The following is a 13,571-nucleotide window of genomic DNA, read 5'->3' as shown; positions in this document are numbered from 1 at the left end:
CTTCAAGTCCTTACAGACTCTCATACTCATCCATTTAACAGGTGACATCAGCAAGTCCATGAGAGTTCAGGGTTTAAGGCTTTAGGGGGGGACACTGGGATTGGACCTCATCATTGTTAATCTTTCATTCATATCACCTTAACAGTTCTAAACGAGAACCTTCAGTATCTGGATCAAATAGTTTATGAAAAATAAGGAGTGGCAAACTTGACACACTAACTAATGATTATTTTCTTGATCAAACGTAACTTGAAAAGCTGTTCAACCGTCAAGATTGTTGTGAGTACATTTTCTGTTGTTTGATTATTAAATTACTCGATTAATAATTTCAGCTTTACACGGTTGAGAAACATGACAAGAAACTGTCTCTCTGGACTACAACTGTGTTGCTTGAACTATAAAATCCACTTTAGATGTTGTATTATAATGCTAACTGGTACTCTGCATACCAAAACATATTTTCACATTCATGAAGACAAAACCTCTCCAAAATTCCAGAAGTCAGAATTTGGTTTCAGTGATAGAGATTAGTTTGTATCCGATACCCTTCTATAAAAAGCTAGATCACACTGAGGACAATGATCTGTTCATAACAAGAGTCCTGAGTAAAAAAAAAAAAGAAGGAGGATGAGACAGAGACAACAAGAGCCTTAGATTTCCAAAATGCAAATTCTGAACTGTGACCCGGGAAAGTGAACATAATGATAGTCTGCAAATAAATCCATTAGAAACTGTAGGAATGGCTGAAGGGGATTTCCTGCTTTCAGCCGGTGAAAATCAGCTTAAAACGCCTTTGGGGAAACATATCAGTGCCGAATGTAATGGAGTATCTCAAAATGGTAGAGGTAATCCAAGTTTAAGGACAATCACATTAACAAGACAAAAAAAAGCCCTAATATTCACAGTCTAATGAAGACACACACACGTACACACAGTAGTTATCTTGTTAGCTCCAACTTACAGCACCAAGGTTTGACAGATCTGATGAACACTCTCTGTATGGACTTGATGTGAGTTTAACCGAACCAGCTCATGTCAAATCCATGTCAAAATGACCTGGCCAAGAAGTTTTCACAAACTGGCATGTTTTTTTTGTCTTTTAAAAGAAAATACAAGGTAAACAACAAAGAAGATCTGATATCCATGATTACATGCAGCATATTGTCTTCATTGTCTCATAACTGAGATTAGATCACACATGAGTATTATATTTGGTTTTAAGGAGTTCCATTCCACAAAAAAAAATTGTTTTAACAGCTAGTCCCTTGTGTCATTACCACATGTATTTTCGGTTGAATTCAACACCTGGTAATGATTTGGAAAATTATTTAGCAGAGGTGGTAAGTGATGTGAACATGCGATAAACCACTTACTGTCATCAGCTAAACTTAATGAGCCCAACGCTGACATCTCATCTTGTGATCAGTTCTCTGGAGGATAGCAATTTTCTCCATCATTAATATATCCTTTACTGTGTGATATAATGCCTCTGCCATTTTACCATGTAGCTAGTTTGTTTTTTTAAAGTGTAATCATTTCTCATGACGTTAGCGAGGGCAGCACATCCCTAACTACAATATGCAGCAGGGAACCCTGCACTCGATCCTTTGCTATGCCACGCTGCTACTCCACCAAGCTGTCAGAGGTACCACGGAGCCCACACGATCACCAACTGCACTCCCTGCATAAATGTTGTCAAATTTTTGGGGAAAACAAAAAGTGAATTGGGAGAGAAGCAGGTAGAAGGATCTACAATATGTGTTTGAAGGATATATCAGTACGTCAAATTGATTCAGCAGTGAAAAGATAGAAGATAAGGCCTCCAGATCACAGTGAATAGGGGAACCACAACATCACCTGGCAATCCAGACAGAAGACGATGAAATTAAGGAACAACGCTGTTCCTGTAAAGTCTGGTAGGTCTTTATTCACCGTTACATTGAAAAGCAAATGCAGCATGTGCAGTGTTTTCGCAAAGGATTTTGAGAGACTATGGTGGGTGAACACCAGACCCTTTGCAAGGGATCCAGGATCATGCTCCACCAGAAGAAAATGTTATTCTATGAAATCCATCAATCTGGTGCACTTTGAGAGCAAAATTAAGAGGCTAGATCTTTGGTGGGCCACCACAGTAGGTCATGAATGGGAATCACTGATGTGTATACATTCAGTAAACCTTCAGCAGTTTGCTTGCCAACTGTCGTTCTAATGAGTATCATTATTACATGTGCTTCAAGGACACTACGTTAAACAATAACTAGCTTGAATTCCAGACAGGACAAACAAAAGCATTTATTCTACTCCTAACCGCTTATCATAATAAACTACAAACATATTCCGATATTCCAATCCTTTCCTCCAAACTTAAACCAATGTACTCTCCAAATCCATTTGTGTCCTCCGAACCTACACAGTCAGCTTCATCACCATCCTTTTATATGCCAAGCTATTTGCACAGACTGCTACCATGGACCGTTGTCTGTTTCTGCATGGTGGCATTCAGCCTAATGAAGCTTGCTAATGGTCCACCCATGTCAATCTGGGAGAAACCTTCTCCTCTATGCAAACTGGACCACATGGACACAGTTGCCCAGTACACACTCCCACTTTCTACCACTATGCACAGTTGCTTTGTTGATGACAGGAGACGCATAACTCAAGCATGAGTCAACTTTACACCAAACCTCTGTCTGGCATCCTAACATACTGTATCGCTCACACTCTATTCATCTTCCCCTACTGGACAGATCTGCAGATGTTATCTTAGGCTAGTACAGCCTGCTTTAACCCTGTTACAGAACTCTGAGGTTTTCGGGACAAGAAATCTGCTCAGTTAATGTTACAAAGATTATCATTTCAACATTAACCAAACTGCAGATTTTAAAGAAAGAGTTTAAACAAATAACGATTTTTTGCAAATAATAAGAAAACACGTAATTGTAATGAGCATACCAACTGGAATGAGACCTACAGTACACTAACTAAGTGGAAAACCTGTTGTTCCACCCTACCACTTATCCACTGGGTGGTGACTACTGCTGCAGGTCTTAACTTTGATTGGCTTCCCAAGGCCACACGCTCACAGGAACTTGTCCATTAATCATGCTCTGTTAATAATACTAGTTAATGATTGCGAGTCCTGTTCCAACACATTTATAAAGTGTGGCCTCAGTCTGGTGGTCCACACGACACAGGGGAGTTGGATATAATACCAAAAAGACCAGTTTGAAAAGATTTGTTTCAGAGTTCGGAAGAAAATACAAAAAAACGTGTGTGATTCTGAAGAGACGGCTGCTCAGCAGGCTAGGAAACCTGGTGAAACTAATTCAACATTATCTAAATTCTGTATTACACATGATTAATTGTACGCAGATATGTATTGTAAGAAATGCAATGGACTTTAAAGCATTAAAAGGAAAACGGCATAATTTATTCAATCTTGTCCGGGGAAGTACAGGACTGCAGAAGTTTTACTATGACCAATACTGTGACTGCTAGCTAGGATAAATCCAAATAGTTTCAGGGAAGGGCAGAGAAATGAGAAGGCAATGCAGGTTTTTGGAGAGCAGAGAAAAACTGAGAAAGGAAGAAAAAGAGAAGGGCCAAACAGGTCAAAGCTGGTAAAGCCATTGTGCGGGGTGCCAGGAGAGTTCATGTCTTAGGCCAAAGCCACAAGCTTCTCAACAGCCTATGAAGCAAGGCACACAGGCATCTTCCTGCTACTTTGAAATTAAGAAATATTTTTAAAAAAAAGATGGATCGATCTGGAAGTTTTTTGATTATCAAAACATATTCTGGCCTCTAAGATACATATTACCTTGGATTGAGAGACTATGTCCACCAAGTAAAGTAAAGTACCAAATGTCAAATTCAATCTGCAAAACAATCCATAAGTGTAAAGCTTACAAGACCAATTGTTGATTTCTTGCAAATGATGTATTATTACTGTAGATTTGAAGCATTTTCCATCAAAGCTGTGATTGAGAAGAATATGTACATTGTCAAAGTTGCTTTGGAGACAGCGTGACAATAAAAATCACGCTGTCCGTGGTATACTGGGTTCAGAGAGCATGAGCTCAAGTTGCAGGTTGTAAAAGAGACAACATCCAGATGTCTGGCAGGACGCACAAGAATGTAGAAGAGGATTCAAGGAGCTAGTTCTCTTTCCAGTCAGCTATTGATGGCTGTGGTTCTTCCCAGGTGAGGATCAATGAAACTGACAACAATGGCAGTTCGTAGCACAAAGTGATAAAGTGCAGCAGACTTGTATGAATCTAAAGCTTCGAAAATTAATGTTTCATGGAAGCTGACTGACTAACTATTTTAAAAAGAATAACAATGGCAAACCTTTAAGCAAAGTGTAAATGTAAGACACAACAGTTGTAAAAAGCATCATTGTTTATATCCAAGTGGTTCAGCTTCTTCATCCAGACAGACCTCAAACAATTCTAGCACTTTAGGATCCTACTATATGGTTGTTAGGCTGGCCTTGATACCATAATTTCACTATACCAGTCTCTCCAAAATAATGCTCTGAGGAACAAATGATGGATGACATGAGAGACTGGAAAAAAAAAAAAAACTTTTTCCTGTCTTGGTCGAATCATGGTGACTAATGGAAGTGTGTGCCTCTTGCAATACAGACAAGGGAGAATAATGATTCCGACTATTCGCTTGCGCATTCTTTCACAAGTAATTCCATTGAGTCAACCAAAATATGCTTGCAAAAAAAACAACTAACAATACAAACTATTTCCACATTATAGGAGTGAGTCAATAGAGTGTGGGGTGTGACATGATGCAGACTCTATAAAGCCCAATGCAGGCGTTTGGGAGAGCTAGAACTTGCAGAAACTCAAATTTCTCTGTGGATTCCAGTCCAAATCCATTGCAAAGCCACCGCGAGCCAGCATACGCAGCTTTGTTCCTTTGCCACCTATCCTCACGGTATGCTCATTCTAAACCCATCTTCATTGTTTTGACCACAGCTCTCTATCAAGTCTCAGCTGCCTGATTTTCACATTCCTCAGTCAGGGGGACATAAGCTTCAGTTTTCCTCTCCCACACTCTTCAGCCCTTCAGAAAACAGGGATACAGGCTAGCGGAGCTGCTGTATCAAATCTATTTGTCGGCTAAACCTTCTTCAGAGCGGAGCCTGGATTAGGCTTGCTGCTGCTGCTGCTGCTGCTGCTGCTGCTGCAACTGCCGCCGCCACTATACAGAGAAACCTGGCATGCGTGTTTGCTTTGCACTGAGGGCCAGTGAGCTTTGACAGGCCAAGTCATTTGCATAGCTCTTGATTTGCCAGGAGGAGTTCATCCAACAACCACAGAAGCCTCAGATTTACTATCATCATGGTTATAGTGATTAGAAGTGTTTGGTTATAAGTGCTTACTTGCGAGTGTCTATGCAACTTGTGTAATTATGTGCACATTTCCACAAGTTAACAAACCAAGAGCCTATTGAGAGAATTAATGCCAATCGTGAGTATTGAGTAGTTTAAGTGCTGTGGCGGCGACATGGTTGGTAAGCCAAGTATCACCATCGAGCCAAAAAGAGGAGTAGGATTTGTAACAGAGGAAGGAAAAGTGTGTGTGTGTGTCTGAAGAAGCCTGGGAATCATCTGTGTGCAGAGGGGAATTGACAACATGTGGCAAAGGGAAAAAAAGCATAACCAAAGAAGCAGATCCTCTATGTAAGTCACACCAGAACGTAAAGTCCACAAGCAAGGGATGGGAAGGGAGAAAGGGAGAGAGAGTGAGAGGAAGGTGAGTTGAGGTGAAGAGCGGAGGAATAGAACGTGTTAACCAGAAAAACGAGCTAACTCGGAGAAACAAAGGAGGGGTTATGGGTCAAGAAGAGTGCTACAGATAGAAATATAAACAGATGAAGTGAGACAGGAAAGAAAAGAAAATGGTAAAATCCTAACTTGAGTTTACAAGTTCAACTGGAAAAACCTTTTTCATTCTCTCCACTTCCCCCCCCCCCTCTTCTACACTTCACAGTGAGCACACATATCAAAGATTCAGATAGCCAAGTGCATTTGTGTGCGGCCATGTGCGTGTGTTCTGTGTCACTAAAAGCCACCTGCAGCTCACCCCTTGAAACAGACCCGGAGCAGCATTCATATTTAATCTCTGTCGTCAAAGCGGCTCCTTAGAAAATGTAAAGTGTTCTGCGCCTCTGTCTCACAATCTGGCAAAGTACAAGCCTCAACAGTTATCTTAAGTGTAGGTCTGTGTGGTGTCGGTGTGGTAAAACCTTGATTAAGCTATAAAATCAGAGCTACTGTATCAAAGCCCATAAAACTCCAGCCCACAACAGCCTGACAACACAAACATGCTGTTTTCTTGTGGTGCTTCTCTCAATATTTTCTTCTCTCTACTAGTGTTCACACAATAAACAGCAGTGGCACGGGTTGCCATGGCCAAGCCAATTCACCATGAAGACGCTTGCCTCTTGTTACACCCCACTACAGCTGGCAAAATTAAGATCAATGAAAGTATGGGATGAGTTACGGTGGATTGACGTAACAAGGTTACCTTGAATGTACGGACTGGGAGGCGTTTGAATACCTGTATAAAGATGGGTACCGAAGTGGTCACTTACTACATCAACTCCTGTGTAGATAATGGGATACCCTTGGGTCACTGTTGACAAAAAGAAAACTTCATCCAATTGAAAAAGAGCTGGCATTTGAAGTAAATTACGAAGAATGAATGACGTGAAGCAGCTACTCAAAAACAACAATGCAAGGAGGGCATGGAGTGGAATGACGATAATGAACAAACAGCAGAGTTTGCCATTGATCTAAATTTATTTTTTCACATAATGAGCCTGATAGATCGTCCCAATTCAATGAATTAAATGATTTAAGACAGAAAACTTTAACTTCACTAATTCTGAAACATTTTGAGCAAATTCCTTTATTGTGCAGAAAAATCTGAAACCCATGGTCAGATGGAAGCTTTATCGTTTTCATATATAGCTAAGAAAGGTGTGGAGGATGCAACAGTAACACTTCAAAATCAAGTTTACAAACACCTGGAAACCCTATCATCTTATGTGGGCATATCATTTGCAGACTTCTCATCAATCCCTTGTAAAACTGGTATTCAGATAACTCATTGATTTTTAAACAAAGAAAACAAAGTAATGATCATTGATTTGATCAGAAACTCTTCTGTCCCCAGTAATCAATTAAAAGGTGTAGAGGACTACAAGTAATATTGTTTTCAGTTCAAAGATAATCCTAACATTATTGTTCTTAGCTCCACCCTCTTGCATCACTTCTAGTTGCAAAAACCAAGATGGCGCCCGCCAAAATGACAAACTCTAGTCTTCAAAAGGCACTCCACAAACAACTATGTCTACTTAATAAATACAATATATGTGGGAAATACAGGTTTGATTAGTAGTCATAGGTAGCTTATGCACTGTACAAATTACCACATAGATTTGTATTGTTATATGATATTAATACAGGTGATTTATTTCCAACAAATCATATGGATCCATTTTCATTTTAAAGTTTGGTCCACACACATTTGAAGTAATAGGCAAGATTTTAAGGTCCATCTCCAAAAAAGGTGACAAGTTTGCAGCTATGCAGCATTAAAGTTGCTTTGTGAATCCTTGATATAATTAATTCATAAAAATCTGTCTGGTGTATTTTGTCAAGAAGACTCACATACTTTGTTTATTTGTGTATATAATAACAGTGTACATACGCCAAGGCTTTTAATCCTGACATCTGAAGACACAAGCCCAGTACTTAGCAGTTAGCCGAGTGTTTTGTTCTCCCGCCTCTCCTTATTGTGCCGTCGGTCTACACAATCTCAAAACACCAGGGACAGTCCCATTCCAGGTAGCATCATTAACAGGCAAGCCAAACAATGTCTGACACGTTTTTAGGGGAGAGTGTTCCACTGTAAATAAAAGGCCTAAACAAATGTCCATGTCTTGACGAAACAGAAAGGTAGCTCTTTGGTTGGAGTTGTTCTGCATTTTTATTCCTGGAAGGCAGTAGCTAAACAAGATAACAGCAGAAGTCCACCAGAATTAATTCAAGGCAAAGCCATGATGTGCAGGACAACGCAGGCTTAACTAAATGGTGCTTCTTTTAGTGACTCTTCACAACATCAGTTTTGGAAAATACTCCAGATTCTTTTTTTCCATAGAGAACCATAAGTGGCGACCGTAGGTCAGTGGTTAGCAGGTCAGTCTTTCAATCAGAGGATCAGCGGTTTGATCCCCGCTCACGGCCCGTCGTAGTCGATGTGTCATTGAGCAAGATACTTAACCGTGAATTGCTGCCCGTAGCTGTGTCTACGGTGTATGATTGTAAGTCGGCTAAATGAAATGTAATGAAATAAATAAATAAATAAATAAATAAATAGGTATAGGAAAAATACTAGATAGTTTATCTAGCTCTAGTTTGCTACACCATGAGACTAAACACCAGTGATCCCAAAACCTCTTACGAGATCCACGTGTACTTGGTTTGATTTTATTCCAACAAAACTCAATGGCAGCTAATTAAAAAGGTGAATTAATCTGAAGAATTCATTGTGCAGGTTTTAACTATGCGTAGACATTTCTATGGTTGGAGACCAACAAGTTAGAAAATCTGCAGTTGTATTGATTAGGGCTAAACCAGCTGAGAGGCCATCGGGCATAAGACGAGGGAGACCGATTGACAACTGCATGTTTAATGGCCCTGAGAAACAGTGTGCAGGGGTTCCTGGGTAATCTCTGTTTTAAGGGATGGAAGGAGGATAGGGCTGCAGACAGCAAGCCCTGTGACACTGACAGATGTGAGGCTTTGCGCCTCCCAAAGGGGGCAAAACAGAGAAAAGGACTTTGAATAAAAGGCTTACTGGTAAGCTTTCTGTGCAGTGCCCTCAGCCCGGCAGCTCACAACCAAAGAAAGGGTCGAGTCGTTGCTTGACTACAGGCATCTGGGGCTTTTCCTGGCAAAACAAAACAATTAAGTGCGGGGGAAGGATCTTCTTGAGGTCCACCTTTCCCTCCCTCCCTACCTTTATATATATATATATATATATATATATATATATATATATATATATAAACCCTCTGCATTTTCCCCCTGTACAGATTAAATGTCTTTTCATTCCTTCTTTTTTGTCTTCCATCTTCCTTCCCCTGCTTATCGCTATCCATTTGCATCAAGTCTACCCAGTCCTGTTGCTATCCATGTATCTCTATGTCGTTTTTTGTGGCCATCCAACTCTCCCGCCCAGTCTCCCTCTGTGCCCCACCTCCTCAATTGATCCAACCCATTTGAGGGCTGAAATGCAGAAACTGCTTTGAGTGCAGAGATACAGCGCCAATGGCTCCACCTTCTCCACCTGTTAAAAGGGCCAACAATTGATGTCCAAAGAGGCTGGATTGGGGGAAACCAAGAGAAGTTCCTGTTGGGTGTTTTCAGGCAGCGCTTAACGAATTAATCCATCCATCCATCCATCCATCACTTGAGGCCTGTCTGTGTGGTAACATTTGTTTCTCTTAAATGGAGTTCAACCTCAAATACATTGTGTATAGTGGACTTAGTGGACCAGAGAGTTGTAATCACATTGGAGACAGAAATGTGATAATCAACTGGCAACTTTGAAAATCTTCGACTTTACTCTATACAATTTGAATCAATACAACAGGCACGCCAGAAATGTATACCAAAACGCAAAGCTTTATTTAATTTGGCTGATAACAAATTGCTTTACAACAAAACTTTTCTTCTTTTACATCACAGCCACCAGTGCTGCTGACATTTCTTTCAGTGGTTATAGTCCCTCAATGACGGATGTGTATAAGGGGAGCTTGAGTTTCAGCTTGTGTTTGCTCAAAACAAACTTCTATTAAATGGTCTATGTGTCTAGCTTTAAGGCCCTATCAGAGACCAATTAAAGCACAGATGCCTCTTCCTTTAATTACAGAGGTCTGAGAGAGCAACATGATGAGCTTTTAATGATAGTGACTCTGATACAGGCTTTTTAAATAGTGCATGCAGGGTGACAGGCCCCTTCCTGGAAGACACCTGCAGCATATTATTCTGTCTTTTTTCAAGGTTTATGTTAGTTTCATTTGGCCGACTCTGCAAGTAATGGAAATTAACACTAACTGAGTCTTCACAGAGGTTCCTGTCCACAATCCCTGTGTAACAAATTGCCAACACAAGGGGAGAAGATAGTGCTAACTAGTGTAAGCTGCCTGTTTCTACAATACATGAAAGGGTATTTGTTCTTGGTGCATTGCTCCACTGAAATGAAAGTGCTACAGAAAGAAGCTGTAGATGGGAAAAAAAGAAGGAAAAAGGGAGAGAGAAAAAAGGCTTCTAATTACCGTTGTTAGAACCCTGCATTATCATTACACTCCAAGGTTTCTGACAACACAACAACCGTGTTGCTATGGCAACACCGTGCCGGAAGAGAGGATGACGGTGCTGCCGTTTCATGTTTTGCCCATTTGAATTTGCCTTTGATCCATACTGGCTACATGTGATCAGTCTTTTCAGGGTCAATCTGTTCATTGACCTCTACCCTGATCCTGAACCCACTCTGAGGAATGCAGGTGGACTCATCAGTCAGCTTGGCTGGCACCACTTCACCCATGGGCTGAACAACATCACACAGCTGGGTTCATCTGATATTATGTAACGCAGCACCACCCCCGCAGGCCTTGTTCACACTACCCCTCTACTCCTACTCCGCCTCCCACTAGCGCACCATTGGCCATTTGCAGGCTGAGGTGCATTGTGATACAAGAGTGCTCCAGCTCTGACACAACCTGTGGGGATATTTGTGGAGGATTCAGCTTTGGAAATTTAACAAAATTATAATAATATGAAGCCCATGCATCCAGATGCGTTGACCAGCAGCTTATTGTGCTCATGTTTTCCCCACAACGTGTGATTTAAAACATAAAAGGTAGTCGTATACTTCGTTCAGTTGGGGTTTACCACAGTAGCTGCTTTAAATTCCTAAATTAGGTGATTAGATTCCAGTGTTTTATTAATCATTGATCCTACCTTTACATCTTGGACACAAATGTTGTTACTAAGCAATACTTGCTAAAAGTGGAATTGCACCTGTTGCCTGGCAACATTAGCTTATTGAATCTCATAGCAGGAAGCAAGCCCAGTGGTGCTTTGAGCTACAACCTTCTGGATACTCTTTTCATACAGAGTGAAGATTGTGACGTCCAAGTACAATCATGCTATTCAAGTCATCTGATATCCCATTAAATCTGTACACCTGGCCTCTCACAATCATGGATATATTTCAACACACAGCCACAAACCTGATACTTTATGAATCCATGAAGCAATATCATACCCCCAGCTGTTCTCTTACTAACTGCAAAGTATAACAGCAACAAAAAAGGCCATTTCTTTCAAACCAGTTTGCCAGTGACAAGCTCAAGTGAGACCCTTCCTTTCAACCTCTCCTCGACTCCTCGACCGTGGCATGGCCTCCTCCCCCCACAAGTGCTTTATGAGATGTCAAAAGGCTTCAGGCAGTCTCTTCATTGAAAACAACCCTGTGGGCACACATTGAAGATGCTTTATTTCTAAACTGTCCTGCCGTCATTAAAATGAACCACTAGGGCAATCAACTCTCCTCCCATGCGCCAGTTACTTCCAAATAAAAAACAGCTTGCTTAAGCTCACACGAGTCCCATCCATAAACCACTGATCGAGCCTTCCTCCTCTAAACTGGAGCGACCCAGCGGAGGCATTAGGTAGAAGTTGTCAGAACACCACTGGAATGGATCAAAGCTCTGTGTGTAAGTTGCCTCCGATGACCCTTTAAAAGCACTCCAACGCCATAGAGCAGCCCGCTCAATTTGAGTGACTGGGTAACGAGGCAGGAATAGATGCAGAGGCAACAGATGTGCATGGAGGAGAGCACGAAGGTTTTCTGACAGACAAGTCGGCGATCACTTGCTCCATGAGTCAAGACTGTTTTGGGGGGTTTTTTTAGCTGAAAATAAAAGACAGGTTACTGCTAGGTGACACAAAATCTGGGTTTGTGAACATTGTGATAGTATAAAATACACGTTGACACATTTAAGGGCTGTGACTACTAATTAATGAATGAACTGCCAACAGTGAAAAATGTCCCATCATAGATTTATCAGAGCGACATATTGCTCCTTTTGATAAAAGCAATATGGAGATAAAAGCAGCTAAAGCTCATATTAAAAAAAAAAAGGCAGCAGAAAATGTTTGAAATAGCTTGAATAGTTCCCAAAACAAACCCATCTGAAATGATAAATCAGTTATCGACTTATAGATTAATCAAGTCTTTTAATCTAAAAGACAGAAATCATAAGACTAAAATACAGGCCATCTTCACACTGCGAGTCTGTGATTGGAAATGAAAGTACAACTTTTATTTTTCTCTCCGTCTACAGTTGGCTGGGCAATATATCGATATTGTGAAACAAAAATGTTTTTTCCTGGATTTAAAGGCTGCATTATAGTAAGGTTGATGTCATTTTCTGAACTTACCAGACTGCTCTAGCTGTTCTATTATTTGCATTTAACTTTATATCCACATTACTTATAATGTCTTTATCAAGAATCATTGTGTAAATATTTATTGACCGCCCCAATAGCCAACCCTACAAAATCACTGCAAGATCTGTATCAAGGTATTTGGTCAAATTGATGGTGATATGCGATTTCCTCCATATCACCAAGGTCTAGTTTACAGGCCGCCTGAGCAGAAGTTCAGGATTGCATTCACTAACTGACATCAGCAACAAAGCACATTGAAGCTGGCTTCTCTGCAACCACATACCAGTGTTTGGAGCCCAAAACGTCCAATCCTGCCTGTCCAAATAATCATTAACCAGTTTAACCCTGAGTAAATATTGAAGGAACCTTTGTAAACAAGAAGGTACACACACACACACACACACACACACACACACACACACACACACACACACACACACACACACACACACACACACACACACACACACACACACACACACACACACACACACACACACACACACACACACACACACACACACACACACACACACACACACACACACACACACACACACACACACACACACACACACACACACACACACACACACACACACACACACACACACACACACACACACACACACACACACACACACACACACACACACACACACACACACACACACACACACACACACACACACACACACACACACTTTATCGTGTTGAAAACAATGAGGTCATCCCTGTTGTGCACACACAGCATTCTCACACATTCTGCAGCATGCCACTGAACGCCCAGCTGAAAGCATCATGGGATGAACGCAGAGAAAGGCTGATGCACGTCTACCAAACATTTGGTCTTTACAAAGCCGTGAACCTGAAATCTATTAAAGCAAACAATGGAAAGTCAACTCTGGTTCTCAAGGCCAAAACACTCCCCTTCATGGATGAGCACAGTGAGCAGAGAGGTTGCAGTGAGGATCATGACAGGCCACTTTCCTGTTTTGGTTTCTGCTTCCACCACCTGCCCGCCAGATGT

At 41.1% G+C, this 13,571-nt stretch overlaps 1 protein-coding gene across 1 annotated transcript in view; it reads right to left on the bottom strand.

The window, feature by feature from the left end:
• sipa1l1 (signal-induced proliferation-associated 1 like 1) overlaps nt 1-13,571 on the bottom strand; it is a 77,300-nt gene that overhangs the window by 53,749 nt on the left and 9,980 nt on the right. The window lies entirely within an intron of this gene.

The sequence above is a fragment of the Cyclopterus lumpus genome, chromosome 24 (assembly GCF_009769545.1).
Source record: "Cyclopterus lumpus isolate fCycLum1 chromosome 24, fCycLum1.pri, whole genome shotgun sequence".
NCBI lineage: Eukaryota > Metazoa > Chordata > Actinopteri > Perciformes > Cyclopteridae > Cyclopterus > Cyclopterus lumpus.
Note: the sequence above shows the minus strand (reverse complement) of the source record. Positions and strands in the feature narration are given on the sequence as shown.